Raw genomic sequence first — 27,219 nt, forward strand, 5'->3', positions numbered from 1 at the left:
GTCCGTGGTTTGCCGTTCCCTGCCAATGGGAGCTGCGGGAAGCGGCAGCCAGCACGTCCCTGCGGCCTGCACCACTTCCCGCAGCTCCCATTGGCCGGGAACAGCAAACTGCAGCCACTGGGAGCTGCGGGTGGCCGTGCCTGTGGATGGTCAATGAAAACAAACTATCTTGCAGCCCGCCAGAGGCTTACCCTGACGGGCAGCATGTTGCCCACCACTGTTTAAATGTAACACATTCATACAAAATCCATTACTTGATCTAACCACTGCCTATTCTGCTCCTTTCTTCTCTCCTCCCTTCCCTTCTTAAGTGTTAATTGTATTGAATTTAATGTAGAATCATGTTTTCTATAAAGTCCACTTCCTAGTCAGCTGAAATCCTCAGATAGCTTCTTGGAAAATGCAGCCTGTGAAACTACCAACAAAGATATGAGACATTTCTGGGCACCGCATTTTAAAAAAGATGTGGAGAAATTGGAAAGGGTCCAGAGAAGAGCAACAAGAATGATTAAAGGTCTTGAGAACATGACCTATGAAGGAAGGCTGAAAGAATTGGGTTTGTTTAGTTTGGAAAAGAGAAGACTGAGAGGGGACATGATAGCAGTTTTCAGGTATTTAAAAGGGTGTCATAAGGAGGAGGGAGAAAACTTGTTCACCTTAGCCTCTAAGGATAGAACCAGAAGCAATGGGTTTAAACTGCAGCAAGGGAGGTCTAGGTTGGACATTAGGAAAAAGTTCCTAACTGTCCGGGTGGTTAAACACTGAAATAAATTGCCTAGGGAGGTTGTGGAATCTCCATCTCTGGAGATATTTAAGAGTAGGTTAGATAAATGTCTATCAGGGATGGTCTACACAGTATTTGGTCCTGCCATGCGGGCAGGGGACTGGACTTGATGACCTCTCGAGGTCCCTTCCAGTCCTAGAATCTATGAATCTATGAATTTTTTAAAAGATTGGATCTTTAAAAAAAATAGCTTATTTGAGGTGTTAGAGAGTCTGAACAATCTTTAGTTGTGCAAAATCTGGAAACAAAATAATTTTGTGCAAAAAAAAATCTGGAAAATAAAAATTGTATGCAAAAAACCCCTGCTGGATTACACAAATAACTGGGTGCTTACTTTAAATCCATTGGGGAAGTCTTTGGACCAACTATGGCTGTCATGACACTACAGATCTCAAATCTAGGTATGTAGGGTACCCAGTCAACAGTATTTTAAATGCAAAATTTCTTATTGATATAAATATTTCCCAAATCCTAATAATAAAACTAAAAGGATTATGAGTATAGTTATAAGAATCGCATGGTCTGACCCATCTTTGGGTGTTGCATAATGAGTGGGCAAATATCCCTACACTGACTCTTCAGTAAGTTACACTCCATACAAACTTATCTCAATTCATGGGAAAACTGTCCCCTCTCTGCCATAGGTACAAATGTCAGAAGGGCATTTCACTGCATAATGCTTTGTATTTGTTCTGAGGACTTTTCTCCCAGCAGTGGCACATAGTGCAATCTTTCATAGCTCTGGCACTGTTATTTATTACATGAGTCATGCACAACTGAAATAAACACAAAGGGCCAAATTAATCCTGGGCTGTGTTTGTGGAAGGAAACTTCCTCCATCCCTGCTCATGAAATCTCTGGGACAACTATAGTCTATGCAACTAGGGCAATGTGCGGATTGCTCCTTTCATTTGACTGGGTGAAGATGCAAAGCACCCAAAAGGGGGTGTAGGGATGAGGCAGAGACATGCCCAGTCCCCTCCAGTTCACACTGTCCTGCAAAGCAGCATGTGGGAGCAGAAAAAGGAGCTCTACACCATTCTTAGGGAGTCAGCGTGGACACTGCATGCACACTGAGGAGTTGGGGGAGTGATTGTCTCCCAAAGGTATAATCCTCTCAAATTTTCCCATGGGGTCGAATGGCTTTCCACTGCCCTTTACAAAGGGCAATTTGGCCGACATCTTTTTTCCTGGAAATTGGAACATCCTGTAAAGAGGTCAAGTTGGCCGCATCTAAGAGCAAAGGGGTGAATGATTTACTGGAATTAATCTTAAATTGTTGGCATTTGGTATTCAAATATTAATGTGGCTGAGCGGAATGAGCTAACATTGTGGTGGTGGTTTGCAGTGTGAGGCATCACATAAGTGATTCTCACCACCATGAGCCGATGTTTGTTCTATATAAAGGCACTCCAATATCTGTACAGCCAGGCCAAAGGCTTAATGCAGCACTGACCCATGCACCACAGGCCACAGAACTCTACATTTCAGTGGGGAAAGGAGGAGAATGAGAATCAAGAAGATCTCTTCTTTCAGGTAATAATTAAGACACCATAGGTGTAGCAATTTATTTTTCTTAGTGAGGAATTTAATTAACATGAGGTACTGCATAGCAGTCGTAATGTGGATCTGAATCAAGTGCATTCTCCCCGAAAATAGAAGGGATCTGGTAACTCACAGCATTGCAGTAGATGTGGAATATTTTCTTCTAATAAGTCAAATTATTTTGTGCTATGAAATGGAAAACTCATGAAATGTGGGAGCAGTCTAGACTTCCAACTTGGGCAGTTCTGAAGCAGCAACAGCAGAGCTTGAAACTAGTTAATCTTGCTCACTTTTTTAACTCTGCGAAGAAATTCATTGATTAGGGAGGCAGTGTGTCTTAGAGGACTGAGCCCTAGCCTGGGGTTTCAGGTAGAACTAGGGTCTATTCCTGGCTCTGCCAGTGTGCTGTTGGGTAACCTTAGACAAATCACATCCACTCTGTGTGCCTTAGTTTCCCCATCTGTAATGTAGGGGGAATGATACTTACAGGCTTTGTAAAGCACTTGGAGATTTACAGATGAAAGATGCTATATATTTAAATAAAAACTGGTTACTACATGCATTTGTGGGAAGAAGTGGTACTCTTTGGGGTGCTGGAGAAATGCAGGTTCAGCTTTGTGTCTTAGTGTGCAACCCAGGTGTGGATTTACTGCAGAGGATAATGAAATACAATTATTCATTTTAGACTGAGTGCAAGGATGCTGTACAGTAATCATGCCCATAGTTATTTCTCAATCATGCAAAAATCCCCATTCTCTTATTAACCATTCAGAATGCAGGGATTTGCATGAAAGCTGCACAATTATCTCATAACAAGCAGTATGCAACAGCGATTCTTGCTTCTCTTTCCACCCTCCATCCCCTGTGCTAGTTTGAGTAACAACCCCACTGACTCTGAGGGGTCATAGGGAAGGATTCAGATACATATGCACATATAATTCAGCTTTTAAATAATTTTGATGGGAAGACTATTATTGAGGGAGGACTTTTAAACTTAATGGTGCTGTCTTAAAAACAAAAAGCACCTCCTGGTCTTGTGATGGCATGTGCCCTCCATGCCAGACCTGATACTTAATGAGGGCCTGAGAGGCCAATTATGTTACCTGGTGTCACCTGAGAGAGGAAGAGCCAGAGTTAATTGAGAATGAAGCCCAACTGAGGAAGGGCTGGGCCAACACTATGAAGCCAAGAGTCTGAAAGCCGAAGTGGGTTGTAGAGGGGAGAAGAGAGGTGGTTAAGTGCTATAAGGCAGCCTGGGGGAAAGTAAGTGTCAGGATTCTGCCGTGGAGTAAGGACTCTAGCAAGAAGCTAGGAGGGGGGGTGAAGTAGCCATGGGGAGTAGAGTAGGCTTCTATGGTAAACCAACAGTAGCTCTGAGAAGATAGAGAAGCTGGGTAGGTAGGAGCCCAGGGAAACCATAACAGGGACTGCGCAGATGTGATTGCTGGATGTAGGGTCCCTGAGCTGGAACCTGGTGTAGTGCGCAGACCTGTATGCTCTTGGAAATTACTGGTATAGTGGTGGGGAGCTTGTGGAGGGGCTCAACATGGTCTGGAAACAGCATTTGGACAGTTGTCCTGTTGAACTTTGTAACCCCAGAACAGTAGGCAAAATGGTAACCTGGGTGTGGGGGGGTTAAGTTAACAGTAGAAAGCCTCTTGTAGAGTAAGCAATGAGTAGTAAGGGGGCACACAAGACACAGCAAGAACTACAATTCCTGATGTAGACACAAGGAAGTATGCTAGTGGTGAGTGTCTACTCCATTATATTAAGCCCTCATCCTAGGTCAGAAAATAATCCTTCCTAAGCAGTAGGGGGCCTGAGAGACCCAGGAGAAGAGCAATTAAAGGGCTAGAAGAAGGGGAGCCCAATTCAGTAATAATGAGGTTGCTGCCTGTCAACTCAGTATGTTAACTGTTACACACAAACTACCTGAAAAGAATGCTATTAAGGTTGCAAAGCCAAGCCCTCTAAAGCTTGGAAATGCCACAGTTAAGTTGCCTGTCTAACCTTGACTCAGCTCCCTTGTGCTTTGAACATCTAAAGTGCTATATAATGCTGAATAGTTAGAAAAATCAAGTCCTAGGTGCCTCAGCTTAGGCACTTTTAACCCTAATCTTTTTGTGCCTCAGTTCCCCAGCTGTAAAATGGAGATAATACTACCCTTTCAACTTCCAAGGATGTGCAAAAATAATTTCATTAACGTTTGTGCACTCAGATACTATAGTGATTAGTGTCATAGAAAAGCCCATGAGGAAATCAATAATTATCTTTACAGCAGGGTTTGAATGGTCTGAAGTAAATAAGGCCCCACATTGAATAATGATGATAGAACAAAAGACTGTTCATTAAGTGAGCACCATTCAACATGTGTGCTGAATGAGGGAAGGATCCTGGGGGGAAAATAGTATGTGGTCATGTACTTATGATATGGTCTTAAATGCATGTACACAGGGGGCAGAATGAAAGTTGCACAGGCATTCTGCCATTTGCTGATCTAATGCTCTTTTAACTTAGTTTTTGGTGGGATCATTAAGAGCACAGGAAAGGCTAGCTCTCTGCTCTCAGTTCAAGTGCCAGTTACCAGATCCCTTCTATTTTCGGGGACAATACACTTGATTCTCTCAGTTCAAGTGCCTGGACCCGGCACGGCCCACAGCAGCCCGGAGTGCAATTACGGTGAAAGTCCTGTTCAGCCTCAAGTTGGAGCATGCCCAATGTGGGTGGAATCTACAGGGAAGATAGCTGCTAAAATCAAAACCTCTACTTAGCATGTGTGACCTGATCTCCCTCCCCCATTAGCCTTTTTGGGAGGGGGGGCAGAGACCGTAAAAGGCACATCCCTGACACATAGCTGACCCCCAACCCACCAAATTTCAAGTCCCTGCTCTAAAGCATGGGGATGCTACAGCTTTTAAAAGAAAAGGTTTCCAGAATTTAACATGGACCAAAAAATGCGTGTTTTCCTTAGCCTCATTCTTGGGAATGGTAAACTGTTTTCGATGGAAATTTTCCAAAACAATTCTGCCTGAGGCAGACACCCAGCATGTAAATTTCAGCTTGAATGGTTAATATTTGGTGAAGTTATGTAAGCAACTGAAAACATAGTGGCAAGTGTTGGGCAAACTTAAGCCATGCTACCAGCCCCGCATATAATATCCTGCATTGACAAATCTCCTTGAGTTTCCTTCTGACTTATATAGCCCAACGTGTCTAGTTATTGGGCCTGCTCCTGCTTCCAGTCAGAGTCGGTGGCAAAATTCTTATTGACTTTGGGCCCAGGAAGGGGTTCATTCCCTTGTAAACCAGGAGCACTTATGAGTTGTTATCCAGTCACATGGCTCCCTTTAGTGCTTGTCCAACTGGGATAAATGCAACATTTTGCACTGTTGAAAAAACATTAAACAAAATTGTATTTTTTTAACCATTAAACATATGTTTTAATATATTTGAAAACAGAGCTCTCCTTTGTCTTTAAAAATAGAAGATGGCTCTTACAGGATGTATGGTAAGCAGGGAGAAGATAACTGTGTTTGACATAGCAGTCTGTTTTCAGTGGCTTAACAAAGTTTGTGGTAATTAAGGAATGCATATGTTTTTTAGGTCAGCCAGAGTTCAGACGATGAGGTATGAAAAGATACTGGATGAGCACATTTATCCTTTTATATGAGAGAGAAGTTTTGGTAAACCAGTTTATAGTGTATGGCTTTTTAAAAAATCATAATGTTTTATTTATATCTAATCCTCCAAATCTGATAAACCTAATGAGTTTTTGGTATTTTGAGAGCATGGGAGTGACCAGGTATTGTGGAATTATCTAGGTGTCAAGGAGTGGAAATACTACAAGACAACATATAATAAACAAAAGATTAGACTTAAGTTTTATCTTGATGTGATAATGACCCTACTATTAACTCCCAGAGAGGGTTTTCATTTGGGTAGCTTGTCTTTCTTTTGAGACATTTCTCCCTCTTTCTGGTGTCAGAGTTGGATATAACAGTATGACAACTTGACTTCATGGAAAGTCTTAATGTAGACATATGTTGGTTTTCTCCAAACAATTAGCAATTGGTTGATAGTTGCTAATGGGTTTAAAAAGGCTGACTGAAAACTCTGAGTATATGATTCCTTGGTATTTGTTAAAGCACCTTGCTTCATCTGTATCAACATAGTTTTCGATCTACAAAAAAATCTACAGGTTTAATGAATTCAGACTCTATACTACTGTTTCAGTAATTTGTGCCACATGAAGACCTCATTTTGGAATTAAAGCATGTGATAACAGAGAAATTAAGAGATATAGGTAAGGAGGGGGGAGAAGAGTAATTAACCTCAGAGTTGATATCGCAGAGATAAAGGAAGGCTTATATAGGTGATAGGAATAACTGAGAAGAATGTTCTTGCCTGGATGGGGTGAAAATGGATATGCCAGAGAAAGCAGGTGCAAATGGCTGGGTTGGATGAACTATAGAGAGAAGGCTTCAAAGGCAGGTTAGATAAAATTCCATTGGGAGTATTATTTTTTCTTTAAGGTACTTCTGAAATGATTACTTAGTGGTGATGTTGAAGGATTATCTCTCTATTCTTTGCTGTATATCTGCAGCATTCCATATGTGCTGAGACTTTGGGAAGACACTGAGGAGGTTCCTGCAGTAGTCAAAAGAATAGGTGATTGAAGGCTGAGATGAGTATTTTGCCAGAGATGGAAAGAGGGCATTGGTGTACATGCAGAAGAAACAATGAGCAATTAATCATTGGAGGAGGAAAGAGTACAAGAACACCCAGGTTATAGAAAGTGGACTTGGTTTGGAGGCTCAAGTCTAGAAGAGGGGTAGGGATGTAACGTTGTGTGGTGATGTGGGGATGCTGACATGGAGCTCAAAAGTTTAGAAGAAGCAACAAGCTTATTTGCTCAAAACAGAGGGTGAGGAGCCATTGAACAGATATCAAGGCTGCAACAAGCCTACAATTTTGAATACTGAATACCAGCCCTGAAATTCTATCTGCTACAAAATATAGCTCCAGATGATAGTGTCAAGGCTTTTTGGGGGGGAGAGGGGGACAGGGAGGATGGATTATTACAACAGTACTCTAAAAGTGAAATCAGTAAACCTACACTACATATCAGTAATTAGAAGTTAAATCAATAACCTTACATATGATAGCAGTGTTTTGTAAGCTATAACTGCACTACACATCATACTAATCCTCTGAGAGCGCACAGATTGGGACATTCGTTATGCCATTTGTGGTATCAGTAAAATACAGCGTTCAGTTGCATATGCCTACTAAAGTAGACCAGTGAATAAATGTGTGATTAAAAAGCAGACTTCTCTATCACCCTTTAACAGTGGAATGTGTGTATTGGCATGTTACTTTTCTTTCTTTATATGTGATAAGAGTAAATACAAATTCTTTCAGCATAGCTGAACAGCCTATTTGAGCCTACTCTGATGAGTGGCTGGACCTCTCAGGATAGCATAATGATAGGAGAAAGAGTAGGAGGGCTGATGTCTGTTTCCACCAGTCTCTGGGGAAATCTGTGACTACGATCAATGTAAAGAGTGCGTGTGCAGGCCTTCTCTCCATTGATTATTGAATGGAAAATGAGAATTGGGCTATATTCATTCCCTGTGCTCAATTGCACCTTTTACTAGCACAAACTGCTTCACTGGTACAATGGAGATGCAATCCCAGGGGAAGCTGGCAAGGGTTTCCACTGCTGCCCTCCTTCCCTTCTTATACCTGTAAATGGGAAGCCTTGTTTTCCTGTAGATGTTCCATGGAGGCCTAGTAGTAATGTATATTGAATTAGTGTGCCTCCTGGCTACTATTTTGTACCAATATAGGCCATGTTTTGGGTGAACTGGTCACCTGCTGGGCTCCTTGTAAAAAGGAAGTGTCAACTACTTCTGTGCTGTCGGGTGGGCAGGACATGTGGAGGACATGAGTGGATTTAGGCTTTGTCTACACTAGCACTTCTGTCAGAAGAACTTCTCGGTTAGGGGTGTGAGAAAAACACACCCCTGACTAACATAAGTTTTCCCAACAAAAGTGCCAGTGCGGCCAGCGCTATGTTGCGGGGAGACACTCTCCTACTGACCTAGCTACCACTGCTGGTTGGGAGTGGTTTAATTATGCCAGTTGGAGAGCTCTCTCCCACTGGCATAGAGCAGCTACATGGGAGACCATATAGTGGCGCAGCTGCAGCGGTACAGCTGTGCCACTGTAAGGTCCAGAGTGTAGACATAGCCTTAGGCCTCTGTTTCTCTCTTCCTAGGTGCACATGTTTTACGCCCCTTCCTGTGGGTCAGATGCTGTTGCTCACACGTTCGTTCACTTTCTTGGTCTTTTCAGTTCTGGCTTTTCAGTGCATATTTTACTTTTGCTAACTTCCTTATGGCAGTTTTTGTAGCAGCCCAGGATAGGGTGACTGGATGTTCTGATTGCTATAGGGACAATCCTCATATTTGGGGCTTTGTCTTACATAGGCACCTATTACCCCCACCTCCGTTCCAATTTTTTCACACTTGCTATCTGGTCACCGTTGTCCAGGATGACACTAAACTAGAGGTATGTCTGCACTACAGCTGGGAGGTGTGAGTCCTACCATGGGGTAGATAGACTCATACTAGCTCACCTCAAGCTAGTGGACTAAAATAGCAGTTTGGTGGTTGTGACACAGGCTAGCTGCCTGACCTTGGTCCCACAGGGTTGCTTTGATTTGGGTGATTAGCCCAAGCTGCTGCTGGTGCCAGAACATTCTCATTGCTGTACTTAGCACACTAGCTCAAGCTGAGCTAGCACAGGTCTGTTTGCCTGTGCTGGGAATTACACCTTCCACCTACAGTGTACGTGTGCCAGAACTGACTAGATCTCAAAATCTGTGATCTGGAGCTCAGGCTGTGTATCCTTTGCTTTTTCAGAGGATGGCTGAATCTATCTGAAATGTATTTGAAAGACTTTACTCTCCTGGATCTGTTATCTGCCTAGTTAGATATACAGGTGTGGTCAGTTCTGTTTTGTAGGTTAACTTTTAGAATGTCTCTGCAAGATGCACAGAGATGGAGTTATTGGGCTGACACGTTTCCTTCTGGTATGAAGAGTGGTGAATATTTTTTTAAACTGTTTATTTTCTACCATTAATGGGCTGGGTATGTACAGCCATCAACTCACTTAGGATAGTGTGACTTTTTTGTTTGGCAGCTTCTAGGCTGTATGTTGTACCATAGTTCTCTGAACTGTGTGTGGCTGAGGCTGGATTGCTATTCTAAACATGCAGTACTCCCTTTGCTTAGTACCTAACCATACTTCAGGGTTCCTGACTATTGGGATGTGGATGTGAAGTAGCCAGACATTACATTAACTAAAATACTAGGACAAACTTGTGTGTCTGAAATTACAGTAGGCATCCACTATCTACAATAAGATTTAGTTGCTTTTTCAAAAGTGCTAAGCATCTGTAGCTCCATTTGAAGTCAACAGACCTTATTGGTCCTAAGCACCTCTGAATAAATGTGCTACTCTTTTTATTTAGGAGCCTAAATCCATAGGTACATTCTTACCATAAGTTAGGGCACTCAATTATGAAAACTTTGCTTTGTGGCATGGGGCATTTTATACTATTTGCTAGGCTAGATTTGTGAATATAATTGACATACCTGTATTCACCAACTACATTTCCTTTCATTTGCTGTACTTCAGAAAAAATCTAAATGGAGGCCTTTGAGTTGCTCTTGAATACTTGGAAACCATATGTGGTTTGGCACTGTTTAATTGATTTTTTTTTTCAAAGGCAGTGAGTGGGTTTGTGTAAACATGTCTCTGAAACTGGGTATTTTGTTCAGCTGGTGAAAAACTTGTACATCCTTTACATCAAACCATACGGTTATTCATGATAAGATGAGTGGGTGTGATAAGATGAGTGGGAGAAGGTAACTGTAGATTTAAAAAAAAAAAGGCAGGGGACCTCCTAGGAAGCAGTCACATGGACTGTCTATAAAGTATCTTTATGCAGAGATAAGTTTATCTAGAAACAGGAGAAGAACTGTGCCAGAAGAGGACTTGTCCCTCTTAGATCGCCATAGTTAGAATAGAACTAATGTAGGAAGATGGAATGGTGATTCATGTCAAAGGTTGAGGGAAAGGAAAATTAGATGGAAAGAGCCTTTTTTAAAGGCAGAGCTATCTTCAAAGGCAGAAGTCATATGTGTGGAGAGGAGTAGCTTCCATGACTGAGAGGAAACTGTTCAAGGATAACTTCATATGAGAGTTGATACTTTGAAAAAAGGTTAGAGATGGGACAGTAGTTTGTGTGTAAAGGGCAAGTGGGTGGCTTGAAGGACTGGACAGTGGCAGATTTTAGTGTTTAGAAAAAGTTACAATTAATGGTTATAATGTGAGACAGAAGGCTTATTTGTAATGTAGTAGCATCTGTGAGGCCCAGATCATATCGCCATTGAGGTAGGTGTATGGTCATGTAACACAGTCCCTGCCCTGAAGAGTTTATAATCTAAGTACTAAGAGTCTGAATAAAGTTTGGAACATCCATATAGGAGAGATGAGAAGTAGAATAAGAGAGGGTGAGGATGAAAGGAATGGAAGTGTGTGCTATCTTAAACGGTTACTTGAAATTGGCATTTTTGGTGCCCATTTGGCTTATTAGTTACATAATACAGAGTGATTCATAAAGGCCCATGCGTAAATATTGATGATATCAGACTTTTGGAAACTAAGTGTAAATTTGGTCATCCTAGTATTCAGACACTTGCCATAGAAGTCATTTTGCATTTCATCTAGATTGAAATGCTATCTAACTTTAAAGCTGCTTAGTCAAACATCTGGTTTTTCTTTTTTCATTGAGTATTGTAATGAGTCAGATATATATGCCAAATACTCTGTTGTTTAGTTTGCTCTCCATGTAACTTTGGATTGCTGTTGACTGCTTTGTCACACTTGATAACTGAACTTTACCTCAACCACTCCACTGGAATGTGTTGGTGCATTCAGATTTCTTAGAGTCAAGCTGTAGGTTGTCCTCAGATTCCAATTTCAAATCTCCAGTGCACTCTTTTAAAAATATGACCTCTAACTCAAGAGATACAAGCACAAAAGGATTCCAGGCAACAATTGACCAGTTAAGTATTTATTTATTTAACTAAACATGTAGAATTATAACTATGCTGGTAATAGTTTCTTCACAGTTAGACTTCTATTTAGCTAAAGACTAGCTTTAAAGGCTGCTTTCTCTTTTTCAGGGAACTGCATTGAAATCTTCTGGATTTCATTGAGCATGGTAAGACATTCTCTTAAAAAGTTTCAGTAAAGAGCTGGCTTTGACTGTTGCCTTTTTTACCTCCCAACAGCATGTACAAAACGGAAGTATTAAGCTCAGACAAACACAACATTCAGTTTACATTATGCATCTTAACATGAAGGGAAGAAATTGCTAACATAAAAGAAATCCTATCGCAACAAAGTAGTGTCGTATTTACCACTGAAACTTGTTAGGAACACCAAAGTGGGTGGTGGGAATTACAGGGCAGGTGGTTGTGAGCTAAGCCTTTGAGCCCATCAGAAATGGAGGGTTTTATCCATTTGACACACAGCATTTTATTGGAACTATACAGGGCTGGCTCCAGCATTTTTGCTGCCCCAAGCGGCGCAAAAAAAAAAAAAAAAAAAAAAAAAAAAAAAAACCCCGCGATCGGCGGCAGCTCTGCCGCCGCCACTTCATAATTCGGTGGCAGCCGCCACTGAATTGCCACTGAAGAGCCGGATGTGCTGCCCCTTTCCATTGGCCGCCCCAAGCACCTGCGCTGGTGCCTGGAGCCAGCCCTGGAACTATGCAACAGGAACTTCTTAAAAATAGGGCCAGGTCATGCAATCTTTACTTGTGTTGATGGGAACTTAGTCACATGAGAAGTGCTGTCTAGCACTTGCCCACCAGGATCCACATTTAACAGCATGTGGACAGGAGACCTAGAAAAGTCCTGCATGCATTAAGGAGGCTAGACCAATATAAGTACACCTCTACCCCGATATAACGCGACCTGATATAACGCGGTAAAGTAGCGCTCCGGGGGGAAAGGGCTGCACGCTCCAGCGGATGAAAGCAAGTTCGATATAACACGGTTTCACCTATAACGCAGTAAGATTTTTTGGCTCCCGAGGACAGCGTTATATTGGGGTAGAGGTGTATTAGTAATAGAAGAAAATGCACACTGCTCCAAGGGGGGAGAGCCTATACTGTTCATATAAATTCAAGTATCAATAGATCTATATGATGATGAAGATAAATCTCATTACTAGACTACCTAGTTAATGTTTAGGTTTTGCTGGCATAACTAAGTCTATTGGGGTGTAATTTTTTTTAATTACCTATCTGTGCCAGCCAAAGATATAGTGTAGATGAAGTAATGCTGGTGAGAAGTCTTTTTGTTGGTACATCTTCTTTCACACAGAACTTGTATATAAGCTATTTCATGAAAAATACTTTTTTTTTTCTCACCAGTATAAGCTGTGTCTAAACTAGGAGGGTTTGCTGGTATAGCTATGTCTGCAAACCTTTTATAAGTAGACAAGCCTTAGTGTCACAATCGGTGTAAAGCTAAAGATAACAGGCAATTGTTAATGTGAACTAGCCACTTGATATGTGATGAGTAAAAACTAAATCTAGCAATGGAGCATTCTTTTAAATATTAATTTTCCTTGTCTAAATTTTCAGCTGAGGAACAGTCAAGACAAAGTCATGTAAATTGTTACACCTTTGACAACTTATTGTACTGAAGTGAAGAGGTGTCAATGAGGATTGAGATCTGGATTCATTTAAAGCCTTGCATGTAGGCTATGAGGAGTAGCATTTCCTTGAACAGTGCTGAGGAAGTCTCTCTGAAGATTCCCTCCCACACCTTCTTGAGCTGACCCATATCTTAGCTGGGCTTGAAGCCAAAGTTCTTGTCACTGAAGAATGCTTTGCTAAAACCTCTCACTTCATAGCAGTATGGAGAGGGAGAGAAGTAAGTATATGTCAAGCTTGTTGAGAGTGTAACAGATAAATCTCTTTTGGGGGTGGGTGGTTGGGGAGAGATTAGGTAGCACAATCTCCACATCCTCATTCTCAGAATGAGGAAATGTTAACTTATAGCCTCACAATATACAACTTCATCTGCAAAAACATCTAAAAATTCAGACACGTATGTCTGAACCCCTTAGCAGGAACTAGAGCAGAGGCACTAAGAAACAAATACTTATTAATGTACCAGCCTATTTTATTTTAAAGGTATTCTGCACACACAATAGACAGTTGAAGAGTATGTCTTAAATATCCTCTTAGTAACGTGTTAAGATTACACTGGAAACATGTAAAGTAACTTTATTTTTTCCCATGTACTACAGTGGACTTGTTACTGTATTTGGTAAATGAACACCACTTAATTGTTCACTTTCCTAAAATTGGTGATTGTTTAAAAACTTTCTGCCTTTTCATCTGTACTGTATTATTACAGATGCTCACTTGCTGTCTTACCATTGCCCAATACGCTTCTGTCAGCACGAGTGATATGGTCCAAAAACTTAATACTGTTCCATCCATTCCAGGCAGGAATCCCCCTCTCCCAACATGCAGCATATATTGCAATACTGCTTCATTTTCTCTTTGATCTCTTCTAGACCTGCCTCCTTGACTTTTGTGGATAAGCCCAGCCATCCCGTTGATGGCTGTAGATAACAAGTTAAATCAAGACAATCTGTCTTTGTCTAATGGGTCATGGGTTGGAGGGGATAATTGGGAGATCTACTCCCACATAAGGGTAAATTGTTGAGGGATGGTGAGGGCCTTAAGCTTTCTTTGGCAACAGTCTGGAGGTTATGGTCAGCAGGGGAATCTGTCTCTAACTTTCTTTTCTCCCTTTCTTGCTTTTCAGGTGTGTGGTGGTGTTGCTGCTGAAATCTTATCCCAAAGCAGATTCAGAGGCATTTGGGCAGCTATGGCCATGGCTGTTGTCAACTTAAATTGTTGGGTGGGTATTTTTGGGTGTGGGGATATATATTTACTGTGGCATACAATCAAACCCATTGCCCTTTGATTAGGTGTATCTTGCACCCTAATCTCCTCCCCCGAACTTATTTCTCCCTTCACTTTTTCTGTCATTTAAAGCTGGGAAAATATGTAGTGTTCTATGTCACATTACTATACTTCGTAGCTTTGTGGAAAAGGAAGTTTTGCTGTCACCATTGAGTGAAATATGCTGTATAGTATGACTGAGTGATTACTTTATTTTACAATTGTAAAGAACCAAAACATTCTTTGTGGATGAAAAAAATAAAATATTTTAATTTTCTCTAAAATGTCTTTCTAAAGTTATTCTGCAGAGGCAAGAATAGCCGAACAAACGCTTTACATTTCTAGGCTGCTGGTACTGGTAGCCAGCACTCTATGCTGCACTCCGACAAGTCAAACTCTGAAGAGGCCAAGCCCAACTCAGAGCTCACCAGAGACATGCTTTATTTCAAGGCAGGAGTAATATGTAGCAAATATCAGGGGGTAGCTGTGTTAGTCTGTATCTACAAAAACAACAAGGAGTCTGGTGGCACCTTAAAGACTAACAGATTTATTTGGGCATAAGCTTTCGTGAGTAAAAACCTCACTTCTTCGGATGCTGCCCAAATAAATCTGTTAGTCTTTAAGGTGCCACCAGACTCCTTGTTGTTTATGTAGCAAATGTGATCAGGAGAGGTGAGAAGTAGGCACTTCTATTTAAAGTGACACTTAGTCCTCAATCACTATCTACAAAGAAACTGCAGTGACAGCTGCTATAAACCTCTGTGCACCCAAAGTTTGTGCAGCATTGGGCAAAGCTATTCAACTTCAGTGATTACTTTTTTCTTTCCCTTCCTTTCATATGCATGAAATCTGGTCCTTTAAAGAGCATACCTGCCTTTTCTCCATGTTGCAAGAAAATCAGTTGCTCTTACCAGTGCATTACATATTTTTCTGTATCATTCTACTTTGTACTATCCTTTCTTATAACACTTTAATTAAATGACTCTAATGGGCTGATTGGCCTAGACCCATGTAGTCTTGCAATATTGTCTAAGGTTGGAGGAAACAATCCTGAATATTGCATTGTCATATTTAAAGTAGGTTATATGATCATCTAATCAAAGACTAAAAGGAAGACATATGCAAAAGGTGGCGGAGCTAAGGTTGTCTGTAAGTGTTCAGTCTTAACACGTATGTGGTTTTCTTTTATGGAATGTCTGAATCTGATTTATGTATTATATTAACTACCTCATTCTTCACACTAGGATTTTGTGTATAATTTTTTATGAATCTTACATGTCTCAGATTACTTGTGATATTTTCCTGCCTGAATGCATGGAGATAAGTCAAAGGCCTGATAAAGGAACCAGGCAGGGAAGGCAAAACAGTGACAGTTAAGAGTCCTAGAGGAAACAGAGAAGCTGTTTAGTAGGGAATTCCCTCATCCTGGATGGAACCAGGTAAAGAACAGTTTATCTTCCTAAGGTTAAGCCTAGAGTCAAAGGGGATACTCCAGTCTTAAAAATGTTGACCTAAAGGAGGCTGTCCAGGGAGTGTCAGTGACAGCTAACTGGTGTGCCAGGAGAGAGATAGAGACAGCCTGCTGTGAGCAAGACAGTTTGCTTCCCTCAATCCAGAGATGGAGATAACTGGGCTAGGTGGAATACACCAAAATTTGCAAAGAAAGATTAAGGTTTAGGTAAGGGAAATATGCATATAGGACTTAATTCTTTTAACCCTTTGCTCTGTATGCAATGTACATAACAGCCATAGTGGGTCAGACCAAAGGTCCACCTAGCCCAGTATCCTGTCTTCTGACAGTACCTAACAGGGCCGGCTCCAGGGTTTTGGCCGCCCCAAGCAGCCCAAAAAAAAAAAAAAAAGCCGCGATCTCCATCTGCGGCGGCAGGTCCTTCGCTCCCAGGCGGAGTGAGGGACCATCCGCCAAATTGCCGCCGAATACCTGGACGTGCCGCCCCTTTCTGGAGCCGCTGCCCCAAGCACCTGCTTGAGAAGCTGGTGCCTGGAGCCGGCCCTGGTGCCTAATGCCAGGTGCCCCAGAGGGAATGCACAGGACAGGTATTCATCAAGTGATCCATTCCCTGTCGCCCATTCCCAGCTTCTGGCAAACAGAGGGTAGGGACACCATCCTTAACCATCCTGGCTAATAGCCACTGATGGACCTATCCTCCATTAATTTAATTAGTTCTTTTTGAACCCTGCTTTAGTCTTGGCCTTCACAACATCCTCTGGCAAGGAGTTCTACAGGTTGACTGTGCATTGTGTGAAGAAATATTTCCTTTTGTTTTAAACCTGCTGCCTATTAATTTCATTTGGTGGCCCCTAGTTCTTGTGTTATGAGAAGGAGTAAATAACACTTCCTTATTTACTTTTCCCCCCACACCAGTCATGATTTTATAGACCTCAATCATATCCTCCCTTAGTAGTCTCTTTTTCAAGCTAAAAAGTCCCAGTCTCCTCCTATGGAAGCCGTTCCAGACCCCTAATCACTTTTGCCCTTTTCTGAACCTTTTCCAATTCCAATATATCTTTTTTTGAGATGGGGTGACCACATTTGCACGCCGTATTCAAGATGTGGGTGTACCATGGATTTATATGGAGGCAATATGATATTTTCTGTTTTATTATCTATCCCTTTCTGAATGATTCCCAACATTTTGTTCACTTTTTTGACTGCCGTTGCACATTGAGTGGATGTTTTCAGAGAACTATCCACAATGACTCCAAGATCTTTGAGTGGTAACAGCTAATTTAGACCCCATAATTTTATAGGTATAATTGGGATTATATTTTCCAATATGCAATACTTTGCATTTATCAGTATTGAATTTCATCTGCCATTTTGTTGCCCGATCATCCATTTTTGAGAGATCCTTTTGTAGCTCTTCACAATTAAGTCCCAGGCAGACTATCTTGGGTAGTTTTGTATCTGCAAATTCTTCTTCGAGTGCTTGCTCATATCCATTCCATTAGGTGTGTGCGCGCCGCGTGCACGATCGTCGGAAGATTTTTACCGTAGCAACACCGGCGGGTCGGCTGTGGAGCCCCCTAGAGTGGCGCCTTCATGGCGCTGAATATATACCCCAGCCGACCCGGCGCCCCCTCAGTTCCTTCTTACCGCCCCTGACGGTCGTTGGAACTGTGGAGCGCTGCTTAGCTGTTCTCCACTCTCCCTAGCTTAGTTCGTTATTCGCAGTTATAGTTATAATTATAGTCCTAGTGTTTATAGTTAAATAGTTCAATAGTTTTAAAAGTTGTCTAGTTGTTATAATAGTTCAGGGGATTAAGGGGGTCGTCTCCCCCTTTCTCCCCCAGCCGCGGGGCCGGGCTCATGCCCAACGCTCCCGGCTTCAAGCTGTGCGCCTCCTGCGCTAAGCCTATGCCCACGAGCGACCCGCACGACTCCTGTCTGAAGTGCCTGGGAGAGTCCCATCAAACAGATAAGTGCAAGATCTGTAAGGCCTTCAGACCAAGGACCAAGAAGGAGCGGGACTTTCGGCTCCGGCAACTCCTGATGGAGGCGGCACTTAGTCCGGACGCTCCATCTACAAGTCAGGCCCCGGCACCTAGCGCCTCGGTGCGCAGTGCCCCGGCGGCACCGGCCATGACGACCACGCGAGTGGCGTCAGATGAGCCTTCCCGGCACCGGACCTCGTCGGCACCGCAAGCACAGCAAGTGCCTCGGCGCCGGTCATTATCCCCAGGGCATAAGAAAGCCCATAAGACGGGGACCTCCGTGCCGAAGACGCTGGCTCCCCCAGTGCCGGGGGTAGAGCCGCGTACGCCGGTGGAGCACCGGAAACAGGTGCCTCCAGCACCGTCGACTCCGGCGCCGAGGCCGTTGAGTCCGGTGGAGACGGCGTCTCCACCGAGGCCGGCGGTGATACAGTGCCTCCTGTCGACGCCAGAGACCGTCGCGGCGGCAAGAGACTTAATAGCTCTCACGGAGCCGGCACCGCCTCAACCACCGGCACCGACGGCACCGTTGCCTCGCCCGGTCCAGTCGAGGGGGAAACCTGCCTTGATGCGCCCTCCATCGCAAGGGCTGGAACCTCGGCACTGATCCAGGTCCCGAAGCAGGTCCCCACGCCGCTCGCAGTCCCGGCACCGAATATCACCTCGGCACCGGTCGTACTCGCGGCCAAGATCTTCGCGGCACCGCTCTACGTCTCGGCACCGCTATGATCGTCGGCACCGATCAACGTCGAGACGTAGTTCTCGGCACCGCTACGGTCGCTGCTCGACGTCGAGAGGCCGCTCCCGGTACCGGGCATACTCCAGGTCCTCGTCGAGGTCCAGATCCGACTCCCGGCACCGACGAGGTCATCGGCACCGGTCGCGGTCCCGGCACCGATCGCCGGCACCGCGTGGAGATAGATCATCTCCAGACCGGCACCGTGCGGCACCGCAGCCCACGGGAATCGTCTCGACGCTCTCGGCACCGCCATGGCCATCGAGATCGGGGTCTCGCTCCTCGGAGGACCTCTCGAGATCGGCATACCCCCTTCAGGGGCAAGCCGAGGAACAGGACTTGGGCCATTGGCAGAACATAACAGAGGACCATTCTCATGGCCCATCTCACTGGCCGTTTTGGACCCCGTGGGCGTATCATCAGGCGCAAGGGGCTTCAGTTGCTTCGACCTCTCGCTCCGGTCACTATGTTAGAAGGACCCCGGAGTCCACCATCTCTCGGCCTCCGCCAGGGGGCATGGAGGCTTCCGTGTCCGCACCACCTGACGCCCTGGACTCAAGCGCAGGTGATGCTCCGGCCCAGGAGCAGGGAGACCAGGACCCTCCCTTGGATCCTGTTCCACCGGAGGCATCTTCCTCTTCCTCTCCGGATGAGGCAGTGGCGGGCACATCGTGCACAGGTCCACCTCCAATAGATCTTCGGGCTCACCAAGATCTTCTGCGTAGGATGGCCCGTAATATGGACCTGCAGGCGGAGGAGATAGTGGAGGTGCACGACCCCATCGTGAATATCCTCGGAGCGGATGCCCCATCGAGGGTGGCGTTACCCCTGATCCGCACGATACAAGCCAATGTATCTACGATATGGCAGACTCCTGCCTCTATCCCACCCACAGCGAGAGGGGTGGAAAGGAAATACTTTGTCCCGTCTAAAGACTACGGGTACTTGTATACCCACCCCCAGCCGTGTTCACTGGTGGTGGCTTCAGTGAACGCAAGGGAGCGCCACGGTCAGCAGGCCGCAGCGCCCAAATCGAAGGAGGCTAAGCGCCTCGATTTATTCGGCCGTAAAGTTTACTCAGCCGGAGGGCTGCAACTTAGAGCGGCTAATCAACAGGCGCTCTTGAGCCGCTATAGCTTTAACTCCTGGAACTCTATGGGGAAGTTCAAGGAGTTGGTTCCCCAAGAGTCCAGAGAGGAGTTTGGAGCCCTGGTGGAGGAGGGTAAGAAGGTGGCTCGGACCTCCTTACAGGCCTCCTTAGACATAGCGGACTCTGCTGCGAGAACCCTGGCCTCAGGCATCGCTATGCGGAGGATCTCCTGGCTCGAGGTTTCGGGTCTGCCTCAGGAACTGCAGCAAACCCTGCAGGATCTGCCCTTTGAAGGACAAGGGTTGTTTTCAGAAAAGACGGACTCTCGCCTGCAGAGCCTCAAGGACTCCAGGACGATCGTGCGTTCCTTGGGGATGCATGTTGTGGGCCCTCAGCGCAGGCCATTTAGACCGCAGCCTCAGCGCTTCTACCCCCCCCCCGCCTCGTCAGAGACAGGACTCGACCCGGAGGCGAGGGCGAGGTGGTAGAAGAAGGTGGACCGGCCCTCAACCTGGTCAGAACCAGGGGCCACCTAGACCACCTTCAGGCCCCAGGCAGAACTTTTGAAGGTGCGGTCGAGGACGGCGCCCCAGTCATCCCACAGGATCCAGCCCCATCCTTTCGGGATCGCCTTTCCCATTTCCACCATGCCTGGTCCCTTATAACTTCGGACCGTTGGGTCCTTCGCACTGTGGACAGGGGATATGCTATCCAGTTTTCCTCAATTCCCCCCTCCTCCCCCCCTTTCCCGTCCCTCTTCAGGGACCCTTCTCACGAGCAACTTCTTATACAGGAAGTTTCCACGCTCCTTACTATGGGGGCCATAGAGGAGGTTCCAGTGGAGTTAAGGGGCAGGGGATTCTATTCCCGTTACTTCCTCATTCCCAAGTCCAAAGGAGGTCTGCGACCCATCTTGGACTTGCGCGGACTCAACAAATTCGTAGTAAAGTTGAAGTTCCGCATGGTCTCTTTGGGGACCATTATCCCTTCCCTCGATCCTGGAGACTGGTTCGCCGCCCTCGACATGAAAGATGCATACTTTCACATAGCAATTTACCCGCCTCACAGACGCTTCCTGCGGTTCGTGGTAAGCAAGGTGCACTACCAATTTGCAGTCCTTCCCTTCGGCCTGTCCTCGGCCCCAAGGGTGTTCACGAAATGTATGGCTGTCGTGGCAGCGTACCTTCGTCGGCAAGGGATACAAGTGTTCCCGTACCTAGACGACTGGCTGGTACGCGGTCGCACCAAAGAGCAAGTTCGAGCTCACGTCCACATAATAGTGCACACATTCAACGAGTTGGGCATCCTACTCAACAAGGACAAATCCACTCTAGAACCTACCCAGAGAATAGAATTCATCGGCGCGGTTCTAGACTCCAGACGTGCACAAGCCATCCTGCCAGACAATCGCTTTTGCACCATCACGAGCCTCATTCAAGGGCTCAGGGCCTTCCCAACTACCACAGTGAGGTCGTGCCTCACCCTACTGGGTCACATGGCTTCCTGCACGTACGTAACCAGACATGCCAGACTTCGGCTTCGCCCTCTCCAGACCTGGGTGTCATCGATATACCGCCCACATCGGGACAGCCTGAACATGGTGGTCATGGTCCCGAACTCGGTCCTGACCTCCCTCACATGGTGGCTAGACCACAAGGTGGTTTGCGAGGGGATGCCGTTTCACGCCCCACAACCCTCTCTGCACCTGGTCACAGACGCTTCATCCTTGGGTTGGGGCGCCCATCTCAACGAACACCATACCCAGGGCCTGTGGACTGCACCCCAGATAGCCCTGCACATCAATGTTCGGGAACTGATGGCGGTGCGCCTGGCGTGCCAGGCATTTCTCAATCTCCTACGTGGCCGCTGTGTGTTAGTTCTCATCGACAACACCACTGCCATGTTTTACATCAACAAGCAAGGAGGGGCACGTTCGTCAATTCTATGCCAAGAGGCCATTCGCCTGTGGGACTTCTGCATCGCCCACTCAATCCATCTCACGGCATCGTTCCTCCCTGGAGTCCAGAACACTCTGGCGGACCGACTCAGCAGGTCCTTTCAAACACACGAGTGGTCTATCCGTCCGGACATCATACATTCCGTTTTCCAGAAGTGGGGGTTTCCCCAGATAGACCTGTTTGCATCTCGAGACAACAGGAAGTGCCACGTGTTCTGCTCCCTGCAAGGTCGAGCTCCGGGCTCCCTCTCAGATGCGTTTCTCCTTCCCTGGAAAGGCCACCTGTTTTATGCCTTCCCTCCGTTTCCTCTGGTCCACAAGGTACTGCTCAAATTGCGCAGAGACCAGGCACAGGTGATTCTGATCGCCCCAGCGTGGCCGAGACAACATTGGTACACCACGCTGTTGGAGCTCTCGGTTCAGACACCGATCCCGCTTCCATTATGCCCGGATCTCATCTCTCAGGACCACGGCCGCCTGCGTCACCCCGACCTGCAATCACTCCACCTCACGGCGTGGCTGCTCCATGGTTCACCCAGGCAGAGCAGCAGTGCTCGCACTCTGTCCAACAGATTCTGCTGAGCAGTAGGAAGCCCTCAACACGGACCACGTACCTGGCCAAGTGGAAGCGGTTCTCCTGTTGGTGCGAACAACGAGCCACGTCCCCGTTACAGGCGCCTATTCCTCTCATATTGGAATATCTCCTCTCCCTAAAACAGCAGGGGTTGGCGATATCTTCAATTAGAGTTCACCTGGCCGCTATATCGGCTTTTCACCCAGGGGAACTCACGTCCTCGGTATTCTCTAACCCGATGGTCGTTAGATTCCTCAAGGGCTTAGACCGGATGTACCCACAGCAACGTCAGCCCGTTCCGACGTGGGACCTCAACCTGGTTCTTTCCAAGCTCACAGGTCATCCATTCGAGCCACTGGCCACCTGTTCACTTCTGTACCTATCCTGGAAGACAGCCTTCCTCGTAGCCATCACCTCAGCAAGGCGCGTTTCTGAACTCAGGGCGCTTACATCCGAGCCCCCTTACACAGTTTTTCATAAGGATAAAGTGCAGCTCCGCCCACATCCTGCCTTTCTCCCTAAGGTGGTTTCTCCATTTCATATCAACCAGGATATATTTCTCCCGGTCTTTCGCCCTAAACCACATGCTACTCGCCAGGATCAACGTTTGCATTCTCTGGACGTACGCAGAGCCCTGGCCTTCTATATTGACCGCACAAGGCACTTTAGAAAGACGACGCAACTCTTCGTTGCAGTGGCCGACCGAATGAAAGGCTCACCGGTCTCATCACAACGCCTATCCTCCTGGATTACGTCTTGCATCCGGGCTTGCTACGACCTGGCAGGTGTCTCAGTACCACACCTCACCGCTCACTCCACGAGGGCCCAAGCTTCCTCGACGGCTTTCCTGGCGCAAGTTCCGATCCAGGACATTTGTAGGGCTGCGGTTTGGTCATCAGTCCACACGTTTACAGCTCACTATGCACTAGTGCAGCAGTCCAGGGACGATGCTGCCTTCGGGTCAGCGGTTTTGCACACAGCAATGTCTCACTCCGACCCCACCACCTAAGTTGGGCTTGGGAGTCACCTAATGGAATGGATATGAGCAAGCACTCGAAGAAGAAAAGACGGTTACTCACCGTTGTAACTGTTGTTCTTCGAGATGTGTTGCTCATATCCATTCCAAACCCGCCCCCCGTCCCCACTGTCGGAGTAGCCGGCAAGAAGGAACTGAGGGGGCGCCGGGTCGGCTGGGGTATATATTCAGCGCCATGAAGGCGCCACTCTAGGGGGCTCCACAGCCGACCCGCCGGTGTTGCTAGGGTAAAAATCTTCCGACGATCGTGCACGCGGCGCGCACACACCTAATGGAATGGATATGAGCAACACATCTCGAAGAACAACAGTTACAACGGTGAGTAACCGTCTTTTTTGCCACCTCATTGTTTACCCCTTTTTCCAGAACATTTATGAATACGTTGAATAGTTCTGGTCCCAGTACAGACCCCTGGGGGACACCACTATTTAGCTCTCTCCATTCTGAAAACTGACCATTTATTCCTACCCTTTATTTCCTATCTTTTAACCATTTACCAATCCATGAGAGGATATTCCCTCTTATCCCATGACAGCTTACTTTGCTTAAGAGCCTTTGGTGAGGGATCTTGTTAAAGGCTTTCTGAAAATCTAAGTATGCTCTATCCACTGGATCTCACTTATCCACATGCATGTTGATCCCCTCAAACAATGCTAGTAGATTGGTGAGGCATGATTTCCCCTTACAAAAACCATGTTGACTCTTTCCCAACAAATTATGTTCATCTATGTATCTGACAAACTTGTTCTTCAGTATAGTTTCAACCCATTTGCCCGGTACTGAAGTCAGGCTTATTGGCCTGTAATTGCCGGGATCACCTCTGGAGCCCTTTTTAAAAATTGGTGTCGCATTAGCTATCCTCCAGTCATTTGGTATAGAAGCTGACTTAAATGATAGGTTACAAACCACAGTTAGTAGTTCTGAAATTTCACATTTTAGTTCCTTCAGAACTCTAGGGTGAATACCATCTGGTCCTGGTTACTTATTACTCTTTAGTTTACTAATTTGTTCCAAAACCACCTCTGACTCCTCAATCTGGGACAGTTCCTCAGACTTGTCACCTAAAAAGAATAGCTCAGGTTTGGGAATCTCCCTCACATCCTTAGCCGTGAAGACTGATGCAAAGAATTCATTTAGTTTCTCCTCAATGGCCTTATTGTCCTTGAGTGCTCCTTCAGCATCTCAGGGGGCACCTGGCATTGGCCACTTTCGGAAGACAGGATACTGGGCTAGATGGACTTTTGGTCTGACCCCGTATGGCCGTTCTTATGATCATCCAGTGCCCTCACTGGTTGTTTAGCAGGCTTCCTGCTTCTGATGTATTTAATTTTTTTGCTATTACTTTTTGAGTCTTTGGCTAGCCGTTCTTCAAATTCTTTTTTGGCCTTCCTAATTATATTTTTATACTTCACTTGCCAGAGTTTATGCTCCTTTATATTTTCCTCATTAGGATTTAACTTCCACTTTTTAAAGGATGCCTTTTTACCCCTCACTGCTTCTTTTACTTTGTTTAGCCATGGTGGCACTTCTTTGGTTCTCTTACTAGTTTTTTAATTTGGGGTATACATTTAAGTTGAGCCTCTGTTATGGTGTCTTTATAAGGTTTCTATGCAGCTTGCAGGGATTTCACTTTTTGTGCAGTACCTTTTAATTTCTATTTAACTAGCTTCCTCATTTTTGTGTAGTCCCTCTTTCTGAAATTAAATGCTACTATGTTGGGCTGCTGTGGTGTTTTCTGCACCACAGGAATGTTAAATTTAATTATATTATGGTCACTATTACCTTGTGGTCCACCTATTTTCACCTCTGGGACAGATCCTGTGCTCCACTTAGGACTAAATCAAGAATTGCCTCTCTTCTTGTGGGTTCCAGGACTAGCTGCTCCAAGAAGCAGTCATTTAAGTGTCAAGAAACTTTATCTCTTCATCCTGTCCTTAGGTGACAGGTATCCAGTCAATATGGGGAAAGTTGAAATCCCCCATTATTATGGAGTTTTTTATTTTAATAACCTCTCTCTTATCTCCCTGAGCATTTCAGTCACTGTCACCATCCTGGTCAGGTGGTCAGTAATATATCCCTACTGCTATATTCTTATTAGAGTATAGGATTACTATCCATATCCATCTAGGGCACAGTTTGGTTCATTTAAGATTTTTGCTTCATTTGATTCTGTGCTTTCTTTTATATATAGAGTCAATCCCCCAGCAGAGCAACCTGTTCTGTCCTTCCGATATCTTTTGTACCCTGGTATTACTGTGTCCCATTGATTATCCTCATTCTACCAAGTTTCTGTGATGCCTATTGTACCAATATCCTCATTTAATACGAGGCACTCTAGTTCACCCATCTTATTGTTTAGACTTCTAGCATTTGTATATAAACACTTTAAAAACTTGTCACTTTTTAGCTGTCTGACATTACTTGATGGAATTGAATGGGACTTTTTTCATTTGACTTTCTCATCAGATGCTACCTGTATTTTATCATCTTCCATCCTCTCCTCCTTACTAGGACATAGAGAATCTCCATTAATAGATCCTCCCCTAAGGGATGTCTCTGTCCAAAGCACGTGCTCCTCCACACCTGTCGGCTTTCCCCTAGCCTTGAGTTAAAAACTGTTTTACGAGTAAAAACTGTTCTACCTTTTGCGTAAAAGAATAAATAATGCTTTGTTTGAAAGAAGTTGTATTTGAGTGACTCAATGGGGCCAGTCTAGTTAATGGAGTTAGGAAACAGGGTGGTTGCAGTCCATAAATCCAGTTCCAGAGTGGTTGGACCATGTGGCTTCATTCAGAGTGAAGTGCATGAAACCAGACCTGTTAACCAAAGGAGAGAGTCCAGAAGGAGCCTAAGGCATGGCTTGCTTGGTAACTGACACCAGACCATGGTATTGCTGTTATTGACGCCCAAAGGGAATGCTGGCAGTAATGTCAGCTGGAGGAAGACTGAGCCCATAGGAAGCAGTGTTTCAACTGTGAGAATGATCAGAGACAGGTTCATGACATAAGGTGGGCTGGACACTCTCTGTATTTAAGTACAGGAGTTTTCTTTGTAAAGGCTAATAACACCAGTGACTTCCTTGGCTATTTTTACATCACTTTTGCTTATTGCTAGATTGCCTGGATCAAATGCTGTCGTTTGGGACTGTGTAGTCATAATACAATTTTTAACGGCATTTGACTCTGATCTCAGGATCGTGGGAGTGACTAAACCTCCTGGGACCATCTGTCAGAAGGTGAAGTTTTCCCCTGACTTTTCCTAGGGCCTCCGTACAAATCTTTCTCCTGAGACAGCCAAGTGACTGTCCTTTGGGATTCTTCTCTTTTACCCCTGCCTCCTGCCCATCGTCGTGGAGTCACTACTTTATGGTAACCTTCCCTCCCTTCTTGACAGAGCTGTACCTTCAGCCTAGCAGACAAGATCATGGAAAAGTACTGCTAACTTTGTAGTCCTTCCAGCATCTGACAGTCCAGTTAGTCCAACTCTGTATCTAACCTTGAATTTCTCCATGGCAGTGACTTGTTGCTAGACCCTGGGGCTTGCAATATTTCTTAAAGAACTAAATGAAAAATAAAGTGCTCCAAAGGCAAAAGTTTCCAGGAAGCTTCCTCAAATGAAATTCAGAAGGGTTCTTTTCTAACCCTTTGTTAGAATTTGTTAACAGAAATTCCTCTGACTCTACCTGGGTAGGCTACAAATTTGAGATTCCCCCCCCCCAATAATGGTTAGATTAGTGGGGCTTGTAACAAGAAACAGGCTGGGCAATTGTTGGTTAGTGCATGTTCCACAGAATGTTCAACCAACAAGATTCATAGAGCTAGATATATTAGTCCCGCATCACAGAAAATTTTGATTTCATGTGGGTGAGTTTAATAGTGATTTGAGGCTTAAATATCACTTCTATGTGTTCTGCAGAAAATAGGACTTCATCTATGAATCAGTTAGATGTGTGATTTGGTAGCTGAGTGACATTTTAA

General features: G+C 45.1%; 1 protein-coding gene and 1 long non-coding RNA gene across 11 annotated transcripts in view; both read left to right on the forward strand.

Moving 5' to 3' along the window:
- The window catches only part of RBMS3 (RNA binding motif single stranded interacting protein 3), a 917,250-nt gene that overhangs the window by 46,571 nt on the left and 843,460 nt on the right, over window positions 1-27,219 (forward strand). The gene's annotated exons all lie outside the window — the stretch shown is intronic.
- LOC122172181 (uncharacterized) lies at window positions 169-14,677 on the forward strand. 2 transcript variants are annotated; one of them, XR_010598343.1, is made up of 4 exons: window positions 169-4,076; window positions 11,587-11,624; window positions 13,056-13,347; window positions 14,254-14,677. It is a non-coding gene; the product is annotated as an uncharacterized LOC122172181 (long non-coding RNA). The 2 variants fall into 2 exon arrangements; XR_010598344.1 differs by lacking the exon at window positions 169-4,076 and adding an exon at window positions 4,086-11,465.

Source organism: Chrysemys picta, chromosome 2, assembly GCF_011386835.1.
Source record: "Chrysemys picta bellii isolate R12L10 chromosome 2, ASM1138683v2, whole genome shotgun sequence".
NCBI classification, from domain to species: Eukaryota; Metazoa; Chordata; order Testudines; family Emydidae; genus Chrysemys; species Chrysemys picta.